The sequence below is a fragment of the Herpailurus yagouaroundi genome, unplaced genomic scaffold (genome assembly GCF_014898765.1).
Source record: "Herpailurus yagouaroundi ecotype Mexico unplaced genomic scaffold, PumYag 100, whole genome shotgun sequence".
NCBI lineage: Eukaryota > Metazoa > Chordata > Mammalia > Carnivora > Felidae > Herpailurus > Herpailurus yagouaroundi.
The window spans coordinates 81,381,441-81,403,624 of NW_024412391.1; the positions used below are offsets into that span (position 1 = coordinate 81,381,441).

General features: G+C 43.6%; 1 protein-coding gene and 1 long non-coding RNA gene across 4 annotated transcripts in view; one reads left to right on the plus strand and one right to left on the minus strand.

Annotated features, from left to right (window-relative positions):
• The window catches only part of LHFPL3 (LHFPL tetraspan subfamily member 3), a 584,503-nt gene that overhangs the window by 559,699 nt on the left and 2,620 nt on the right, over window positions 1–22,184 (plus strand). The window lies entirely within an intron of this gene.
• LOC121028853 (uncharacterized) lies at window positions 18,181–19,368 on the minus strand. Its single transcript, XR_005789464.1, has 2 exons — window positions 19,232–19,368; window positions 18,181–18,737 (listed from the first exon to the last, which is right to left on the minus strand). It is a non-coding gene; the product is annotated as an uncharacterized LOC121028853 (long non-coding RNA).

Here is a 22,184-nt window from a genome sequence, read left to right on the forward strand (position 1 = left end):
TCTCTGCTGACAGCTCAGAGCCTGGAGCCTGCTTCAGCTTCTGTGTCTCCTGCTCTTTCTGCCCCTCCCCCGCTTACACTGTGTCTCTCTCTCTCTCTCTCCAAAATAAATAAGCAATAAAAAATATTTTTTAAGAAACATGATTAAGTATTTTGAAAGATATTATTGGTTTGCTGCAATGATTCATGAATCAGGCAACATCCCATCTTGGAGACAGAAAGGAGCTCTGAAGAGCTATACAATATGAAAGACTTTTATAGGGAGAAGGAGGCAGAATAAGGAGGTTCCTAGCAACAAGTAGATTGTTTGTGGCAAGGTCACCATTCTTTAGGGGCCAAAAAGGGTCTGTCAGGCAGATTACCTCACCAGTACTGACCAGTTAATTCCAGATTGGCAGGTTTAAGATTCCACTCCTAGAAGAGGCCAAAACTGAAATGAAGTTAGGGATCATGTCTTTGGTGACTTGGGCTTAGCACAAGTGGCTCCATTTTGGACTGTCTCTTTTTTTAAATACATGATAGCTTCACCTCAAATGGAGACGACTTGAATCTGACTAAAGTCAGAAACAGAACAAGAAAAACAGGCAAAAGTATACATATTATTTCAACTCATAAAGGCAGCCCACTAAAAATTGGGAGAGAAAAGAGGTGAGGAGGAATGGAGCCAAATTCTCACTTTTCTAGAAGAGACTCGATAGATATTGTCTAAACATGACAAATTAATAAATAGGGGGATATTAGCATATTATTTCGACTTTTGAAGTAGCTATGTGCTAAAACTGGAAGCTATGAAAACAGAGTGTCTCCTTGAGGGGGTAAGAGTAGAGAAGGGGTAAGGTGAGGCAGTTCTTCTCATCACAGGACCATCCACATGGTTTGATTTTTTTCTAACAAGATGCACATAGTGCCTTGAAAAAATAGAAATTTAAAAATTCAAGCTGCTACACACTTCCTGGTTTATTGCACCCACCTCAAAGCTACGTAAGTTCAATCAGTTTTTCTTAGGAAGGCGCAGTCCTAATTGTATTTCCAAAAGGTGTTCTTGCCTTCTCCCTTCTCTCCTCATTCAGTCCTTGGGCTCTGGAAACATCTAAAAGGAATATTTCACAGCTCAGCAGAATAGTGCCAAAAGCATCCCTTTGCCCTACCCCTGCAGAGCTGAACAGGGACCCTAAGGAAGGCTCTAAGTAGTCACGGGCCATTAGACCTACTTCTTAATCTGGGTCCCCTCCACTTCCTTCCCTGCATTACAACCTCCTTAGAGTTCAGGGGTAAATGTTCAATTGCCGCCTCCAGAGTAGTCCCGGCCCACCGCTCCTGGCTTGAGGCTTACACATAGGGGCTGAAACGATACCCCTAAATTGGCTGTGTTGGTCCCTTTAGAACTGACAGTCGGTGCCTCCCCACTCGCTCAGTGCGTTCTGAACACTTGCCTGGTGAGAACCTCACTGCCCAGAGCGGAGATATATTGCTAGCAGGAAGGAAGAGATTTCAAGCCAGAGGCCACAGAGGGACCAGCCAGAACCTTACTCTGCCCACACTGCCTCATCAGCCAACCAGGTTGAGGCGGGAATGAGTGCCTTTGTACTTTGTTCCATTGTTTACCTGAAATCGAGGTTGAACGTGGTTCCCAGGAAGGCCTGTAGGGGGTGCTGCTCTTGCTCTCCTGCCTCTGGCTGGTGAGGACAGGATGAGGCGCCAGGAAGCTCACCACCAGCTCAGTGCCTCAGATCAGAGTAGGTGGTCATTGGATGTTGATTTAAGTTTTTTTAATGTCCCATGGTAGATCATTTCTGTCTACCACGGTTGCTAAAGCACCTGGTGCAGCCATAAAGACAAATCTGTCGATCCTTTCTGCTGATCGGGTGCTGTGCCTGCTTGTACCCCAACTTTCCTCTCCTATCAGAGATCTCCAACTGCCAAAGTAAGAGTCTGGAGGAGTTTTGGGTTTGTCTTCTTTTGTTTGTTTTTAAGAGTCTGTTTTGCACGATCCCTGGATTGGCATTCTGTTGTCCTGGCCAAGAGCCGTTCCCCTGAATCACAAATAAAATCATCATAGCCTGGTTGGAGGTTGGGAAGCCTTTCTAAGAGCCAGGAACCTGTTCTCTATCTGTGGAAGAATAATGTCTTATTACAGTGAACAAGCAACGGACAAAGGAGAAATGGCATATTCTGTGGGGAGCATTATTCAGCCCTCCTATCTCTGACAGCCACCAAAGGCAACAATAATGAAGAAAAGAGATATAGTGTGGACAGGTTGTTGGGAAATGTCTGCCAAGGGTGGGGCGGGGGCAGGGGGGTGCAGCTCTCCCAGTGACTTCAATTCCTGCCCTGCTTTGCCTTGATTCTGAGATCCATCTGCTAGACTCGTATTAGCAATACAAGCTAATCCTGCTACCAGGAATCTGAGAAAAAGAAAGGGGAAGTTTTTCTTTCCCATTGTTAGGACTTCTTCCAGTCCTTCTGAGAGTGTTCTTCTTTTTGCAATACTTTGTGTATCGATCACAGATTTTCTTTTCAATGCATGTTCTTTTAACAGGAATGTATTAAGCGATAAATTGAGGAATGCATTGAGGATATGTGGAGGTGCTAAAAGGCATGCTTACAAACACACGCATGGCTATCCCTTCTTTGTACTCACTTTTCAGACCATCTCCTAATCACCCTCTTCAAGAAACAACACAAATCCATGGAGACATTGAAGATGGCAGAATGTTTAGTTTCCTTTTCTTTCCAAGGCATTTAATTTTCAAAATGATAATAGTGCTTTTTTTCCTAATTACAAAAATAACGCATGCTCAGCTCACTGTGGGAAAAAAAAAGAAAAATCAGACAATACAGAAAGTGAAAAACATCCTAAATCTATCATTCAGAACTTAATTAGCATATCATGGGGTCGATGCATATTTTCTTCTATGTGTACATAAACATTTCATTTTCAAAAATAGGATCACACTATTAATAACCTGTTTTCATTTAATATGTTATGGATGTCACTTATAACCTGTTTTCATTTAATATGTTATGGATGTTACTTATTTAGTATAGATCTACATTCAATTTATTTAATTTTGTTAAAAGATTTTATTTTGGGGGGCACCTGGGTGGCTCAGTCGGTTAAGCGTCCAACGTCGGCTCAGATCATGATCTCACAGTTGGTGAGTTCGAGTCCCAAGTCAGGCTCTGTGCTGACAGCACAGAGCCTGGAGCCTGCTTCAGATTCTACGGTCTCCCTCTCTCTCTGCCCCTCCCCCACTCACACTCTGTCTCTCTTTCTCTCTCAAAAATAAAAATTAAAAAAATTTAAAAATAAAGATTTTATTTTTAAAGTAATCTCTACACCCAATGCGGGGCCAAAGTCATAACCACAAGACCAAGAGCCACACGCTCCACCAACTGAGCCAGCGAGGTACCCCTACATTCATTTTTTGCTCTATGAAAGTACCACAACTTATTTATCCAAGCTTGTATTTGTGGCATTAAGGTTATTTGCGATTTTTTGGTATGATAAATAATTTTATGTGTACAACTTTATCCTATTTTTATCATAGTATATTCAGAGCATATTTTACAGATGCTCATTAAATGCCATTTATTGGACTTCAAGCTCACAACCTGGTATTATTTGAGACCCTTGTCTCATCTGTATAAGGCAGAGAAAGGAACGGAGCTACAGGCAAGACTATCTCTAGACTCAGACTTGTCTAGGCAAGTAATATCAAAGTAGGATGCTCATGAAAACATCAGAGCAGGATCCTGTTTGCCTTTGCTATTTGTTATCCTTACAATACTACCCAGAGTCAGAACCCTTGAATTAGTTTTCTTATTGGCAAAATGGAATTCATGAGATTACCTGCCAGTTGTGGGTACTTGTGCAGATTGAACACCATAATGTGCATAAAGTACTTAGCACAGTGCCTGACCTACAGTTGGTGCTCAGTAAAGGTAACTGTTATCATCATAGAGAAACCTTAAAATCCCAGCCAATACTCTTACAGGAAAGCAAGGATCACAGTTGATTTCTAGGCTTGTCAGGAAGATGTCCTTACTGGGGACACGATTTGACTCAGATTATGATCACATCCATTAAACAGTAAACAGTCCTCCCCTGGGGTTAAATCTGTTGGGCATTCCCTCCTCCCCCAAGCCAAAGACTTTCCCCAAAATGGAGTTGTATTTCCAGCACTTGGAGATCATCCTTAGTGCCCATAAAACCCTCAAGAGTTATTTTAAAGTGCTTAATTCCAAATAAGCGCTTAGAAACTATTTGGACTTCTTAGAACTAAGATCTTTTTCAGTTGAGTGTTCAATGCTGAACTTGATTTCTCAAACACCACCATAAAATACGTACAATGTCCATTTCACAAATGAGCCAAAGCTACGGCAAGTAAAATTTCTTGGCTACGTCTAGAAAGTGGCTGACCCAGGATTCCAACTTTTTGAAGATTCCAAAGCCCAGGTGCTAACAACCTTAAACTTGAATGTAAACAAGAATCACCTGGGGATTAAGTCAAGCCAAGATCCTGGAATCTACATGTTCACAAATACCCAAGTGATTGAGATCCAAGAAGATCCAGAGGCCACATCTGGAGAAGCAGTGCCCTTGGCCATACACCATTTACAGAAGTCCAGGTCTGAGGCAGGGCTCTCTAAGGCCATAGGACTTTTTTTCTCCCAATAATCACCAAAGCAGCTTTACTGAAACCTAGACCATGGATCCTAGACCATGGTTGGGACACACCTGGTTTCTGGATGATTCTATATTCTCTGTTGCAGTTGTCTTTATCATCTCCCTAGGTTAGAGTCAAATCAATTGCAGTGGTCTTTCCTTCTCTGGAACCGTAATCATCACTCTCTGTGCCATCTGACCTTGTCCCCTGCTGACCCAGGGGGCTTTGCTACTTCACATCAGGTTTTTAATGCTTTATGTCCGTGTGAGAGAACATGGTGAATTGGGAAGGTTTATGATTTTGTATATGTAATTGAGGCAGCATGGGGGTACAGCAATAGTTTTCAAACTCAATTCCATGAATCCTTAGAAAGCTGCTGAGGTACAATACAGAGGAGGGCGGGGAAGTAGGGGAAAACCTGGGAAGGGTGGCTTCTGAGCCCTAGGCGGAGGCAGCTGACCTCAATTCTGTTTCATATTTAGAACTGGAATTCCTAAAAGAGTAACTTGAAAAAAGTTTTGCTCTGGAAAAAAACAGAAAACCTAGTGGAGAAAGAACACTAGTGTAACCCAGAATTCATTTTCTCTTTCTTTCTCTCTTTCTTTTTCTTTCTTTCTCTTTCTTTCTTCCTTTCTTTCTTTCTTTCTTTCTTTCTTTCTTTCTTTCTTTCTTTCTTTTTTTCTTTCTTTCCTTCTTTCCTTCTTTCCTTCTTTCCTTCTTTCCTTCCTTCTTTCCTTCTTTCCTTCTTTCCTTCTTTCTCTCTCTCTGTCTTTCTTTCTCTCTTTCTTTCTTTCTAGAGACAGACAAATGAGCAGAAAAGGGGCGGGGTGGGGGTAGGGTAGAGGATCTGAAACAGGCTCCACACTGATAGCAGCAAGCTGGGTTCGGTGCTCCAACTCAGGAACCGCAAGATCAAGACCTGAGCCCACATAGGATGCTTAACCAGCTTAACTGACTAAGCCACCCCAGCGCCCCTAGCCCAGAATTCTAATCCAGGTCTTCAGCTAACTAGCTGGATGACTTTGGGCAAATTTTATCTCCTTGGTCCTCAGAGTGCTTACCTGCCAACAAAGAAAAACAAAAGGATGGATTTGTGGATACCTGTCTTAGCTTGGGCTGCCATAACAAAGTACCACAGAGTGGGTGGCTTAGACAACAGCAATTTTCTCACAGCCCTGGAGCCTGGAAGTCCAAGATCAAAGGTGCAAGCAGGTTTGATTTCTCCTGAATCCTCTCTCTTTGGCTCGCAGATGGCCATCTTCTTGTTATGTCCTCACATGGCCTTTGTTCTTTTTTTTTCTTTTATGTTTATGTATTTATTTTGAGAGAGAGAGCACACACAAGTGGAGGGCAGAGAGAGAGGGAAAGAGAGAATCCCAACCAGGCTCGGCACTGTCAGCATAGAGCCCAATGTGGGCTCGATCTCACGAACCATGAGATCACGACCTGAGCCAAAACCAAGAGTCGGACGCTCGACTGACTGAGTCACCCAGGTGCCCTACATGACCTTGTTCTATGCAGTTCATGCCCCTGGTGTCACTTTCTTTTCTTAAAAGGACACCATTCCTATTGGATCAGAGCCCCATCTTTGTGACCCCATGTAACCCTAATTACCTGCTTAAAGGCCCTATCCAAATATAGTCACATTTGGAAGTTAAGGCTTCACCATGTGAACTTTGGGGGACATGATTCGTTCCATAACTATGCGTAAGGCTGTTTTCTAGAAGCACCAGAGGTTTGGAGTGCCTGAGTGGCTCAGTGGGTTGAGTGTCCATCTCCTGACTTCAGCTCAGGTAATGATCCCAAGGTCATGGTATCGAGCCCCCTGTGAAGCTCTGCATTGAATGTGGAACCTGCTTAAGACTCTCTCTCTCTCTCTCTCTTTCTCTCTCTTTCTCTCTCTCTCTCTCTCTCTCTCTCTCTCTCTCTCTCTAAGAGGAAGGGAAGGAGAGAGGGAGGAAGGAAGGGAAAGAGGGAGGAGAGAAATGAAAGAGGGAAGGAAAAGATAAAGAAGCACCAGAAGTTTGCTGAGCGTCTATTATATGCTGAACCCTGCTTGGGTGTTTGGGACACAGGCTCACCAGCAGTGGCCTTTGCACTCACAGTGCCCACTGTATTGAAGGACTAGGCTCTGATAAGGGATGATTGGGGCACCCTGTGGGCCTTCCAGGGAAGTGACTTGAAATGAGGTTTGAAACATGAGAGGGTGTTCAGCAGCTTGAAAATGGAGGGAGGGCATTTCCAGCAGAAGGGGTGAAAGACAGGAGGATCCATTCCGAGACCTGCAGGTCACATTAAGTGAGGGGAGCACAGTCTGAGGTGAGGAACCAGTGAGGGGAGGTTGGAGCTGTGAAGAAAGGCCATGGAAGGCCTCGTGAGTGATGTTGAGCTACAAGATCCATTCCATTAGCAAAGAGTCTCCCCTGAAAAGTTTTAAACAGAGCACGACCTATTCAGTTCTGCGTTATAGAAAGCCCTAAAACTCTGCACTCCAACTGATCTGTGGCTCTCCCTTACCATTCTGTCATTCATGGCTAACCGATGTCAGCCAATCAGTGATGGATCACATATTTACTAAATGCGTTCATTCTTGGCTACTTCTCTAAAGGGGACAGTGAATGTGTGTGTGTGTGTGTGTGTGTGTGTATGCACGTGCACATGTTTGATTAGACCTTGATTGCCTTCTAGACTCCATAGCCTACTTCCCTTTGGTCTAGAGAGGAAGCTTACATCATACTTGAATGTCTTACTTCAGTACAGCAAAAACCCACATGGATAATTAGGATCAGGGCTATTATTTGTGGTAATAATGGCAATGTAAAGCCTTGTGATCCTGAACTCTCTGCCTGCTAAAGTCTCACTCAAGCCCATAGGTCCATATCCTGAAGAACAAGCGAGAGGTGTTGAAGAGTGGTGCCTTACCATAATTTCACAGAAGCCTGTAGATTAATATGAAAGAAGACAAGAGAGCATCAGTTGGGTTTTGTTAGGTAATAATTAGCAAATCCCTTCTGATAACACTGATTTTAGCACTCTCTAAGAATATTTATTTGTTTATTTATTTAAATGTTTTATTTATTTTCAGAGAGAGACAGAGTGTGTGAATGGAGGAGGGACAGAGAAAGACACAGAATCCGAAACAGGATTCAGGCTCCAAGCCATCAGCACAGAGCCCAATGTGGTGCTTGAACCCACGAGCCGTGAGATCGTGACCTGAGCTAAAGTTATTCAACCGACCGGGCCACCCAGGCGCCCCTAAGAATTTTTTTTTAAATAGTCCCCTCCTCTGACTTCGGCTCAGGTCATGATCTCACAGTTTGTGAGTTCGAGCCCTGCATTGGGGTCTCTGCTGGCAGCACAGAGCCCGCTTAGGATCCTCTGTCTCCCTTTCTCTCTGGCCCTCCCCTGCTCACGTTCTCGCTCTCAAAAATAAATAAAACATTTAAAATAGTCCCTTTCCTCTTATAAATTCTGTGCTAAAAGAGTACAGGCATTAAATAAAGCAATCTGATGCCCAAATATGGACATATCAATATATGTCATTCAGGTAATATATTTAAAAACAAGATCTTCCCCCAACCCAGAAAATTTCTTCATAACAGTAGTAGAAAAAGAAAAGGGTTTTACTACTGAATAAGCATTAAACCGGAATGTGACACACAGCACATGTAGCCTGCTAAGAGGTTGCGAAGACAGAGTGAAATTTCACCTTTTTATATAGCCACGCAGATACAACCCATTACATGCATGGTGTCAGGATAAATGGTAACTAGTCCTCAAGACCATTGATTATAGATGGTTCACCCTAGATTGAGCGGTTAATTAAGGGTGACCATCTGTATTAACTGGTTTTATGCACAGGAAAAACAAGCTCCCCTTTATGACAGAGGTAGTTCTGCAACGTAGAGCAGGTGCTGCTGAGGTAGGCCCCCTACCCCCACAGAAACCGGGAGACAGGACAGTGCTCGCCCTTGCTGTTTACATTTCAGAGACATGGCTCCTGTCCTTGAGAAAGACATTCCTGAGTCCTAAAGCTGTCAAGAGCCTTATTTAGTTTCTAAAAAGATTTACACACGTTTCAGACACAGAGAAAATTTGCAATTGCAAGATTTCAAAATCCTCTAAGAAAAGTAGAGTGAGGGGCTAGGTGGGGACCCAGTAAAACTCCACTTCGCAGCAATAACAATTGCAATAACAACTAACAGTGCAAATACTTAACATGGTACTCACCATGTGGTAACTTATTTCATGCCCACAACAGCTCTGTATGCAAGGCTTGTCTACCTTCATTGTACACATGAGGAAATGAAGCCAGATCCTGTGCTCAAGGTCACAGAGCCAATAGGTAGTGAAGTTGTAGTCCACACCCAGACAGTCTGTGGCCATCGTCCCCAGTCTGAACCCTGGGGCCATCTTGTTTCAGGGAAAAGTAACTGCTTACATGATTTACTGTTGGTGTGTGTGTGTGTGTGTGTGTGTGTGTGTGTGTGTGTGTGTGTAGTATTTCTGGAATGACAGAGTGCTACTTATACTATTGTGCATTTTTTTTAATGTTTATTTTTGAGAGAGGGGGAAGGGCAGAGAGAGAGGGAGACAGAGGATCCAAAGCAGGCTCTGTGCTAACAGAGCCCAATGTGGGCTCGAATCCATGAACCATAAGATCATGACCTGAGCCAAAGTCAGACACTTATACCGACTGAGCCACCCAGGTGCCCCAACTATTGTGCATAAAAAAACAAAAACAAAAACAAAAAAACAACCTGCCAACATTTACTGAGCTCTTTCTGTTTGCACGGTTTGCCCATTAAGTCCTAAAAACCTTATAAGCATCATCTTGGTCAGTCTTCAGGACAGCCTTCAAATGAAGTACAGAAGGACTAAGGAACTTCTCTAAAATTACCAAACCAGGAGATGGTGGAATTAGAATTCAAAGCTAGAGAAAATGACTTCAGAACACATACATTTAATCAATAAACGATATGCCTCCAAGAAAATGAGGAAATTTATATTATCAAGGAAGGCCAGTTGACTCTCAAGATAGTGTTTGGAGAAGAGAACACCTGTGAATTTGACCTTGAGAGAGAGAGCAAGCACACCTCAGGGAAGAGAAGTATGGACAGAAGCAAAGAACAGGAAAATGATGCAAATTATCAATCTTTCCCTGAACAGGAAGGAGAAGCAGCTTAGAGGAAAGTGTATGAGGCTGAATATTCAACGTCAACAGAGACAAATTTATTATTTTGTGAAGCCAACACATAGTTGGGTTGCATGATTTGCAGTTTCATGTGTGGTAATACTCGATTAGGTTTTGCTTTTATTTATTTAGTTCTTTTTAAGTTTATTTATTCTGAGAGAGACAGAGACAGCGTGAGCAGGGGAGGGGCAGAGAGAGAGGGAGAATCCCAAGCAGGCTCCGCACTGTCAGAGCAGAGCCCAATGTGGGGCTCAAACTCACAAAACTGTGAGCTCATGACCTGAACCAAAATCAAGAGTCAGATGTTCAACTGACTGAGCCACCAGGCACCCTGCTTTTGTTTATATTTTTAAAGGATGTCATGACCACATAGTGAAGTGTGAGTCATGAGCTAGGTCATAAAATGGAAAGGCTAACCAATCATGAAAAATTTCAGAAGATCACGTAGAAGTCACTAAACTGGGGATGGCACATTAATATTGATTGACACCAGGTTATGAGGCGCCTGGGTGGCTCAGTCGGTTAAGCATCCGACTTCAGCTCAGGTCATGATCTCACGGTTTGTGGGTTTGAGCCCCACGTCGGGCTCTGTGCTGACAGCCCAGAGCCTGAAGCCTGCTTCGGATTCTGTGTCTCCCTCTCTCTCTGCCCCACCCCTGCTCATGCTCTGTCTCTCTCTCTCTCTCTCTCAAAAGTAAATAAACATTAAAAAACATTTTTTAAAGATTTTTAAAAAATTGACACCAGGTGTATTCTTGTGAAGTGCATTGAGAATTCAGGATGCTTCACTCTTACTCTGCCAGGCATATTTTTGGGGGGCTTCATTAGTAAAAGCCTTTCAGCCTGTATACAATATGGAATGGCTTCATGTTAAAACTGTACGGTGAATATTATTGGGATTAATACATCAACACAAGCATTCTATCGTCAACACATCTACCGAGGAATTGCGCCTGTTTTCTTGGTGTGTAATAGAATCTACGGTATTTCTTTATGGGGCCAAGAAGAGGAAAAAAAGAAATGTTCGTGAATTAACAATCAAAATTCCTTCTCATGAATTAGTTCCTAGAAAAGGTCGCACAGGAAAGCCTCGTGCCTGATATCAAAGTCCAATTGTCTGCTGCCTACAAGAATAGCACAGAATTATCAGCACCTGATCCTTATGTCACTTTCTGCCCCTCCTCAGCCAAGAAGATCTTGGCCAGGAGAACAGTTTTAGCAAATATCTTTCCTGTGTTAAAATCAATATGTCGTATCGAAAAGGAGGTAGGAAATTAAAAAAAGAGATAACAAGAAAGTCAGAGAATATAAAAGTGTTTTGTTTTAAGAATCTAGAGGAAGAAAGGAACGAAATGTGGTAGGATTGTCTCAGATTGTACATTTTTGATTTCCCAGATACCTCTTTACACACATAAATGTATATTTACAGCTGAGTTTTAAAATCTCTATCTTGTGGGCTCAGGGCACAGGAGGAGAGGGCCCCTCCCACACCTCTGCTCCTTCATGGTGCCGGAAGGAATGGAAAGCCTCTACAAGTCCACACTGAGCTTGCAGGTCACTGAGTACCTCTGCCAGTCGCTAAAGATTTGTTTGGCCAGGTTTTTCATAGATTCCTATGCCTGGTCTGGTTTTATTCATTTCTTTAACAGTGTTTGAGCACCTATGGTTTACCGAGCGCCTCATTAAGCTGGGAATACAGAGATGAAGGGGACATAGTTTCTGACTCAGGGGGTCACTTGGCATCACCTGGGAGATAGTTGGACATGCAGAGTCTCAGGCTTTATACACCCCAGTTGTACTGAATCAAAACCTGCATTTTTAGCAAGGTCACCAGGTGATTCTTAGCCATATTGAAGTTTGAGAAGCACTGACTTGGATTATTAGCAGGGACAGAGGAGTCCTTTTCTATTTCTTAACTTCTCCATTGTGTCAACCGAGAAAGAATTCCCTGAAGATTTAAGCCAACAGGCATTTATGTGGGCATTAGAATTGCAATTCAGTAGGGGCGCCTGGGTGGCTCAGTCGGTTAAGCGGCCGACTTCGGCTCAGGTCACGATCTCACACTCCGTGAGTTCGAGCCCCGCGTCGGGCTCTGTGCTGACAGCTCAGAGCCTGGAGCCTGTTTCAGATTCTGTGTCTCTCTCTCTCTGACCCTCCCCCATTCATGCTCTGTCTCTCTCTGTCTCAAAAATAAATAAACGTTAAAAAAAAAAATTAAAAAAAAAAGAATTGCAATTCAGGAGACACAGACTCGGGTGGAAACCTGACTCTTGTTCTGAGGTAGACAACAGAAGGGGCAGAATTGTAAAGCCTAAAGGTCATAGGTCCAGTTCTCATTCAGGTCTTCTATACAAAACAGAGATTGAAAGTAGGTTAACTAGGATTGGTTGGGATAATATGCAAATGAAGGATGGAAACCAGTCGATTAGTTGGTCCCTTTTGGAAGAATGCTCAGGATTCAGGTCTCATGGTGAGGAGGAAGTTAAGTCCAGGCTGAGGGCTTGCGGCTGGCAAGAAGTTCATGGTTCCTGCAATTCATGGTTCCTGCAATGCACAAATTCCTTCTCCCTTTTGGCCTCCCGAAGGCTTGCTGGCTGCATTTTGAAATCTCCCTTCATAATTGGCTCAGAAGTATTTACTGATCACCTGTCATAGATCAGGCTCTGAGTTAAGAGCTACAGGTACACTGGTGAGCAAGACAGAGGAGGTCCTGAGAGCCTGGGCTCACATTCTAATATGGGGGGGAGGGGAGAAGAATAGAAAACAAGAAAATAGGTGGATAGTTAGATTGTGAGCAGTTCTGTGAAGCAAATAAACTATCAATATAACATAAAGAAACCAGAATGAACTCTAACAGGGAGAGTGGTAACTTCAGGAGTAAGTTATTTCCATTTTGTATCTTGCTTTCTGTTCTACAAAGGTAAACAGTCAGTGGTCCTGCCTGAAAAGAGCCAAAGATTATAATTTAGTAGTCCCGCCCACACACACTTCTCTGCAGAGGTTATGTTCCAAGACCCCCAGTGGATGCCTGAAACCACAGAACCACAGATAGTATCAAACCCTCAAATACATATATATGTTTTTTCCTAATTTTGTATATCTGTGATAAAGTTTATAAATAAGGCACAGTAAGAGATTAACAACAGTAACTAATAAAATAGAATAATTATAACAATACACATCATAAAAGTTATGTGAATGTGGTCTCTCTCAGAGTATCGTGTTGTCCTGTACTCATCCTCCTTGTGATGATGAAAACTGGTAAAATGCCCACATGATGAGATGAAGTGGCATGAGTAACGCAGCCGTTGTGACCCAGTGTTAGGCCATGATTGACCTCCTGACCCTATGTCAGAGGGCAATCATCTGCTTCCAAAGAAATGGAAGCCACAGAAAGTGAAACCACGGATGAGAGGCAACTCCTGTACCTTTTCCTTCTTTCCTTTCTCCCGGCTCCCCATCCCTCTGCCTCAGCAGCGATCACTAAAACTACAGATGCCTCCAGGCAGACACAGCCACATGCACTACCTCAATCCCAAATAAAAATTTGGATGCAAAGTAAATTATAGCACCCAGAAAGAAGGACTGGTGTTGCCTGTCCGGTTAGAGTAAGAAGACATTAGAGAGCATGGATAGACTGGTAACTGGCAGGTGGCTTCTTATCCAGCTGTGTTCCTGCAGCACTGCAGTCAGGGTTAGGGACTGTCCTGGTAGAGGCTGATGATTGGGAGGGTGGCATGCAAGTAAAGATGAATTAGACCCTGGTTTTCATCAACCCACTGGTCAATTACACAGCAAACAATTCTAACAAACTCAAACCCTCTAATCACTTACAAAGTTAGTGGTAATCAAACTGCAACCAAAATCAGTATTAGATTTTTTTCTGAATTCAGCCCCAGAGTATGTTGTGAGCATGCATTTACCTTCAGCACAGATTCAAACCCCCTGCAGTTAGACCAGTTAAGGGACAAACTAATGATTGCCCAAAGAGAGACTATGGATAGAACAATAAACTGGAGGTTGGGGTTTGAGGTATTGCTTCTCTAGAAATAGTGTCAGGAAGGAAAAAACAAGTCAAAGATGGCAGGACTCTCTCTGACCTGTGAGTATTGTGCCTGCCGTCCAGCCACACGTGTCATTTACAGAATACTTAATACAGCAAATCTAAACCACAACTGGAGAAAAGGGCTTTGCCCGCTGTTCCAGTTATGTGTTGCTGTGTTAACAAACTCTCCCAAAACTTAGCGGCTTAAAACTTTGTCAAAGTTTCGTTGGAAAGGAGCACCTGGGTGGCCCAGTCGGTTAAGCATCCGACTTCACCTCGGGTCATGATCTCGCGGTTGGTGGGTTCAAGCCCCCCCCACCCCACCACCACCCTGTCGGGCTCTGTGCTGACAGCACGGAGCCTGCTTGGGATTCTCTCTCTCTCCCTCTCTTTCTGCCCCTTCCCCACTTGATAAACATTAAAAAACAAACAAACAAACAAACAAAAAAACTTGCCAGTAGTCAGAAGATGCTCAACATCACTAATGCTCAGAAAACTGCAAATCAAAACCATAATGAGATATCACCTCACACCCATTAGGATGGCTACTGTTGAATTACAAAAATTCAACTGAGTAAATTTTAAAGATCTAATTGTCTGTATTAATCGATTCATGAGTTGGGCAGCATCTCATCTAGCAAGTAGAGGAGAACTCCAAAGCGTACAGAAAAGAAAATGTTTTTAAAGAGAGAGAGCAGGAAAAAGGAAATTATTAGCAAAGAATCCATTGTTTTAGGCAAGGTCACCTTCCTAACGGGAACAGAAGGGGTCTATCAGTAAATTCCCTTCTGCTGACAGGCAATTCCCATGTTGACTGATTAAAGGTTAAAATTGCAGTTAGGTTGGGGCTTCTGGCTAGCTCAATTGGTGGAGTGTGCAACTCTTGATCTCAGGGTTGTGGGTTCAAGCCCCATGTTGGGTATAGATATTACTTAAAAATAAAATCTATTTTTTTAATGTTTATTTATTTTGAGAAAGTGGGGGAGGGATAGAGAGAGGGGGTAGAGAGAATACCAAGCAGGCTCCATGCTGTCAGCATACAGCCCATCCCAGGGCTTGTGAACCCATGAACCATAAGATTATGACCAGAGACAAAATCAAGAGTCAGACACTCAGCCAACTGAGCCACCCAGGTGCTCCCCCAAAAATAAAATCTTTAATGAAAAAAAAAACTGCAATTAGATGAAGTATTAATTCTTGGTTTACTGACTTGGGGCCTTAACCTAACTGATGCCAGGGCACCTGGGTGGCTCAGTCAGTTGAGCATCAGACTTCAGCTCAGGTCATGATCGCATGGGTTCTTGAGCTCAAGCCTCACATCAGGGTCTCTGCTGTTGGTGCAGAGCCTGATTTGGATCCTCTGTCCATTCCCCTCTCCATACCTCCCCCGCCCATGCTCTCTCTCTCTCTCAAAAATAAATAAACATTTAAAAAGAACTAACTGATGCCATTTTGGGCCTGTGGTTTTATTTTTAACACGGCTTTCAAAAAAAAAAAATAGAAAATAAGTGTCAGAGAAACATGAGGAGATTGAAACTTTTATGCACTCTGTAGGATTGTAAGATAGCTCAACAGTATGGAAGTTCCTCAAAGAGTTAAAAATAGAACTACCCTATGATCCAGAAATCCCACTTCTGGCTATATATTCAAAAGAATTGAGAGCAGGGTCTTGAAGAGGTATTTGTACATCCATATTTATAGCACTATACCCCAAAACTGGTGTTGCTTTTTGGTAGGTGTTGAGCCAAAGGACACAACCAAAGCCAAGGAGGAGAAAAGGAAGGGTTGTACTTGCAACAAGTAAGAACACCAGGGATATTTCCCAAAGTAGTATCTCCCTGAACAACAAAATTGGAGACGTTTTAAGCCAAGGGTATGTGCATGGAAGGGCTTCGCAAAGGAGTGGTCCATATGGAATTGGGTCAAAAGTTACCCTAGGTTAACAGAGTCCAAGTCCCAGGTGATTGAAATCGCAAGGCCAGCAAGGGTCCGCATCATTAATTCTCTGACTGGAATTAGTCCAGTGTTCCAAGTCCTCAAAGGGTTTAAATACTGCAAAAAAACAACTCAAGAATGTGTGTTAGGTTAATTTTTTTAGGTTCTCTTCTGGCCTGGTAGTGGCTGTTTGTTTTTACATTCTTTTGTTCCCTTAAAATCATCACCTACTAAAGTCTATTTTTCTACAATTTTAACATAACCCAGAAAGTTCTGCAAGAATGCTTGGGCAGGTAGTGCTGGTCAAGCATAGATCACAAAATAGTTAGGGGTCTAAAATGACTTTTCTTATGTCAAGAAAGTGTCAGGAGCAAGAATTCCTGTCCCCTCAAAGGTCATTGTAGCTGGACCAAAAATCAAGTTGACATGAGACAAATTAACAGGAGAAAATAAAATTTAATAGGTGTATGCAGGGAATCCACATCAACAAAATCAAATTTCATAGATGTATGCTCAGGGATCCACATAGACATGGAAATCCCAAAGACAGTCAGGCATAATGGGGTGTGTGTCATTCTGAACTAAGGAAAAGGGGGTAGGGGCCTGGAATATCCGAGGAATATGCATACAGGGCAATAAGAAGGAGCAGATGTTTGGTAATTAGATGTTTGCCTTAAGTGACCATACAGATGGGTCACTCAGATAAAATTGATCTATGTTAAAAACGCTTATTCTGGGGCGCCTGGGTGGCTCAGTCGGTTAAGCGTCCGGCTTCAGCTCAGGTCACGATCTCGCGGTCTGTGACTTCGAGCCCCGCATCGGGCTCTGGGCTGATGGCTCGGAGCCTGGAGCCTGTTTCCGGTTCTGTGTCTCCCTCTCTCTCTGCCCCTCCCCCGTTCATGCTTTGTCTCTCTCTGTCTCAAAAATAAATAAGCGTTAAAAAATTAAAAAAAAAAAAAAAACGCTTATTCTGGGAAAGACCCCCAATTTAGATTCTGAGCGGTTAAGGAAGGGACAAAATGTTCTCTTGAGCCTACAGAGTCTCAAGTGTCTTCAGCTCAAAATAATCCCCATGCCAAAGTGGCACGTTCACAAAGTGGGGGGGGGGGGGGGGGCGGCTAGCTTGAACCCCTTCAAAAGCTAGGTCTCATCTTTCTTTTTCCGGAGACCCCTAATTCTTTCTGCTTACAGCAGCACAAATTCACAGTAGCCAAAAGATGAAACAACCCAGATATCCATCAACAAGTGAGTAGATAGATAAAATGTGGCATATACATACAATGAAATATTACTCGGTCTTTAAAAACAAAGGAAATCCTGCCACATGCCACAACATGGATGAACCTTAAGGACCTTAGACTAATGAGATAAACCCGTCACAAGACAAATACTGTATGATTCCACTCGTAGGAGCTATCTAAAGTGGTCCAGTTCATAGAAGAAGAATAAAATGGCAGTTACTGAGGGATAGGGGAAGGGAGAAAAGAAGAGCTGTTGTCTAATGGGTGTCAAGTTTCAGATCTGCAAGATGGAAACGTTCTGGAGATCTGTTTCACAACAATGTGAAGGTACTCCACACTCCCAAACTGTATACTTCAAAGCGATTGAGATGGGGAGTTTTATTTTATGTGTTTTTTGCCACTACAACAAAAAATAAACCGCCAGTACTCTTAAAGCCCAGATTCAAAGGGAGGGGCACATAGAGGCCACCTCTCAATGAGAAGAAAGGTAAAGAATCTGCAGCCATCTTTAATGTGCCCACCGTGGAGGACATCACGCGGAGAGCACCTGCGGACACAGATAGTGACATATTATGTCCAGGGGGCTGTTTCAGCCTCCCAGAGAGGAAGGATGTTGGAAGCCTCTCTTAGAGGTGGGTGCAGTTTGAAACAATGGAGCGGGAAGAAATGGCAAAGCTTCTATAGCCAATGAGAAAAAATGGCCTGGAATGCCTCCCTTCCTCATTTTCACAACAAAGATTCAGCAAGCCGTTCTACTAAAGCCTGACCGCTCCCACCAAGCGTTTTTCTCATTCAGACAGGCTGCCCCCCAGCTCTCCTGATGGTGGGGGCTCCGGGCCCTAATTGAATAGGTTGATAGGAACAATCAGCAGAAGCGGACCACAGGAGACCTTTCAAAGCCCGCAAACACACAGAAAATTCAACAACGCAGCATTTAGATAGTCTGGACAATGTGGCCATTATAAATGCCGCTCTCATGAGCAGCGATTCAAATGACAGCTTCGAAAAGGATTTGCAAAGAGCCCTTTAGAAATGGAACATGGGCAACTCAGAGCCCATGACGTGTTACAAGGACAAACCCGACTGAACAAAGATCCAAAGCAGCGTTGAATGGCTTATTTATTCAGTCCTGTTCTGTACGAACCTGGGAGAATATGACATCTTTTAAATTGCCTCCCCTGAGCTATGCAATAGCCATGGTGCATGGGAAATGTTAGCAAAATTCCGGGGAAAAGGGGGAAAAACCGATGTTTTACAAAGCAAAGATCACAGTGTAACCACACTAGTGCTCCCACGGAATTCTGCAGATTACCCCGGTATCTCATAGTCGTTGGTCTGAACGAGTAATGGCCACATCCAGAGAGGAAAAAACCCTGCCTTTTATCCTCTTGCGCCTGCTGGTTTCCCCAAATCTGTCTGGAGGGCCAACCCTTTCCCAGCCTTCAGGTGGGAGATTCCTCACTGTGCATCCTAGTTAAGTCATTATGGTGGCATTCTAATTTTACCACTCCCAGCAAAGTGTTTTCCTGATATGGTGTGGGGAGTGTTTGTATTCCGGTCACCACCAGAAGGAATATGCTGGTTATTTTTAGCCTTGCAGTCTGCAGAATTCTCAAGTGCCCTGGGGTTCCTGTTGCATGGTGGTGTCATGCACTAGGAAGAAAAAATACACAGCATTAGTAATGTCCAAGTAACTCAGACTCCAAGCACATATTCCCAGGACGCCTCATGATCAGCAGCCCGCACGAGGAGAAGGCAAATGAGGCATCTCGTGTGCAAAATGTCAGGAGGCGCTCGGTCATAAATCTTCTACCCTATGAGCCTCACTGGCCTCCTCCTAGTCCAGCCTGGCTCTGTGGCTTCTCTCATTTCCCGTTCACTCCTCAGCTCCCTGCCCAGCGTTGACACTGCTGGTGGGGAGTGTAGTTCCAGTGCTAACAATAGTCAACAAAGAAGAGAGCTTTCAGAAGGAAATGTTGAACAATCAATGGTAAGGCTAGTGAGGGATCCAATGAGGGATTTGGTCACAATGGAGGATATGGGAGACCCAAGATCACAGCAGATCCAAGAAGGGTTGGTGATGAATGACTCATCTTGGCCGGCCCCTAGACAGGTTAGACCCCAAATGGCAAGGTGTAGACAGGAACCTTGTGAGATTGGCTCCAGATGTTCCTTCTTACAAGAAGGCTCAGGATCTTCCCAGGGAGATGCCTATCCTACAGGAAGCGTCCTTCTCCTCCTCAGGCTTGGGTATGGGTGCTCTGGGGGCTGATTAAAGCCTTTGCCCACCCCCACCCCCAGCCCCAGCCCACCTCCGTGGTCTGCTCTCTTCCCAGCCCACTGTGATGTCATAAAGCCAATTTAGACAGCTTAGAGCCAGGGAAAGGAAGAATCACTGGTTCCTGGATGCCAAGAAATAGTTCACACCAAAGCAGGCTTTCTGTCATGAAATCAGGGATATATTTATTTGCAAACATCAAGAAAATGAGGACAACCCTTTGCCTCCTTCTTCCCCTGCATCACACATATATGGCCCTGTCACTTCCATATCCTACTGATGGGATTTTAGAGTGATGAGAGGGTCTGGAGCTGACAGCCAAGAAAGAATTCTTGAGGTGCCTGTGGTGCAAAAGGGAATTTTATTAAAGCACGGGGATAGGACCTATGGGCAGAAAGAGCTGCACTGGGGTTGTGAAGAGTGACTGATTATACACTTTGGACTTGGGGGAGGTAAGGGCAAAAGGGAGGCCTCCAAAGGGACTTTCATATGCTAAAGAGGGCTCAGAAGACACTGGAGGCCTTGCTATTGTCAGGCTAAGGTTGTTTTCCCTCTAGTAAGGCATTAACATTAAGATGGTAGGGAGTTCCTGGAGAAATGTTATACTCCGAATTTGCCTCAAGTATTTGCAGATTATAAAGAAATTTGATTTTACCTACCTTTTCCTTCTTACTTTTGTTCCCCACATGAGGGGAGAGTGATGTTGGGATTCCAGGAAACTGAGTCTACAGGTTTCTGGAGATTTGGCGATTGATAAGATGGCCTTTTTCTTGTAATTTACTAAGACATTTGTAAACTGATGGAGACTCACATCCTGTATGACTGTGATCTCTATCAGTTAACTATTTGTTTTCTTTCCTCTCCTTTGTTCTTGGACAGTCAGAAGTGACTGAGGAATATCACACATATCTCACTGTGGTCGGGGGGCGGGGAGTTAGCTTGTGCTCTGTCCTCAGCCTGCCTTATGCTCCCTCATCACTACCTTCTCTTCCATATGCATAGCCACTTCGCACAACCCATTACCCTGTTCTCGTTCATGTGTTTACAACTCACACCCATTCCTTCCTCTCCCCCATCCCAGCGAGCACCTTTCATAGATCTTACTGGAAACCCCAGGCATTGAGCTTTGTGAATTTTACATAGAAAAATATTCAGAGTGAAGAATGCTAGAGAAGTGGAATTATGGACCGACACACCTGACTTGGAATTCTATCAAACAAGACCATCTCCAGGGCAGCAAGCAGAGACCACTCAAGGCTCAGAAGCACCTATAGCTGTGTGTGAAACCCATGGATTGCTTATGCTGCTTTTAATAATATCAGAGGAAAGCATTCCCTTCCATAGGGCTTCTACTAGCATGATGCAATCTCAGAGAATCATTACAGATTAATCATCGTTACGACGGGATCATATTTCAGTTGTCCCCTGTGTCGTCTGGGTTCATTAAAGTAACTGAGTTCTCAAGGAGAGAAGTTCATTAAAATCATAATGTGTACTAGATATTTTAAGGTATTTTAAAGTGTACTGGAAAACTATAAGCATTTATCCAAGAAAAAACAGAATCTTCCAGAGGTTTCACTAGCACTCATTCAGAAACTATAATCTTGTGATGTGGAATGAGGACTATCACGGAATAATGGACCAGTTGTTTTACTGTTTGTGTGTCCAAGTGCTCTGTGATGCAAACCCAGCAGGCTGTTTCCTTTCAGCCCAAATCTGGCCTGTTGGTACATTTGCCCATCTTCACAGGTTCTAAGGGACTCTTACACCCTGGTTAACAGTGCCCAAGTCTGTGGAGATCATCCAAAGAAAGGAGGTGGTTGTACTATTTGTAGTCTAGTTGTATCAGTACAGGCATAGTCCCTAATACGATGCTGGAGAAGAGGAAAAGCAGTGTATCCCCTGAGAATTTGTCCTAAAGAAAGAATTTTAAAGAACAAATAGAACTTTGTATGCAAAAACATTTACTCTTGATAACAAAAAACTGAGAAACCTTGGGACACCCACGTGGTTCAATTGGTTGAGCGTCCGACTTCGGTTCAGGTCATGATCTCTCAGTTGGTGAGTTCGAGCCCCGCGTTGGGCTCTCTGCTGTCAGCACAGAGCCTGCTTCGAATCCATTGTTCCCCCCTCTCTCTCTGCCCCTACCTGGCTCGTGTGCACGTGCACACTTCCTCTCAAAAATAAACATTTTTTTAAAAATGGGAAACCTATGGGGCGCCTGGCTGGCTCAGTAGGGTAAGCGTCCAGCTTCAGCTCAGGTCATGATCTCACAGCTTGTGAGTTCAAGCCCTGCATCAGGCTTTGTGCTGACAGCTCAGAGTCTGGAGCCTGCTTCCGATTCGGCGTCTTCCTCTCTCTCTGCCCCTCCCCTGCTCATGCTCTGTCTCTCTCTCTCTCTCTCTCTCTCTCAAAAATAAATAAACATTTTCAAAAAAAAAAATTTAATGGGAAACCTACCTACAATCTGACAACCGTCAAACAATCAAGATGGGATACTGAGCACGGGGTGAAAGAAATGAGAACGGAATGGAATATTCTGGAGCTATTAGAAATTAGATGCTGATGCTGCAGAGTGGAAATGTAGAAAGCTGTTTTTCATATAATGTTAAAAATGTCATCTGTACTGTGATTCCAACTGTATAAATTAAGGGCGCATTCAGATAAAGAATGGAAAGACACATGGGAACAAAACGGTGTCTCATTTCTTTTGCAGCTGTTATAATGTTGATTGTAAAATAAATAACACTTGGAAGGAAAAGGAAAACGCTCCAGTGAGACATTTTCTGTGCCAGGCAGAAAAATCAGTGATGTTTGGGATC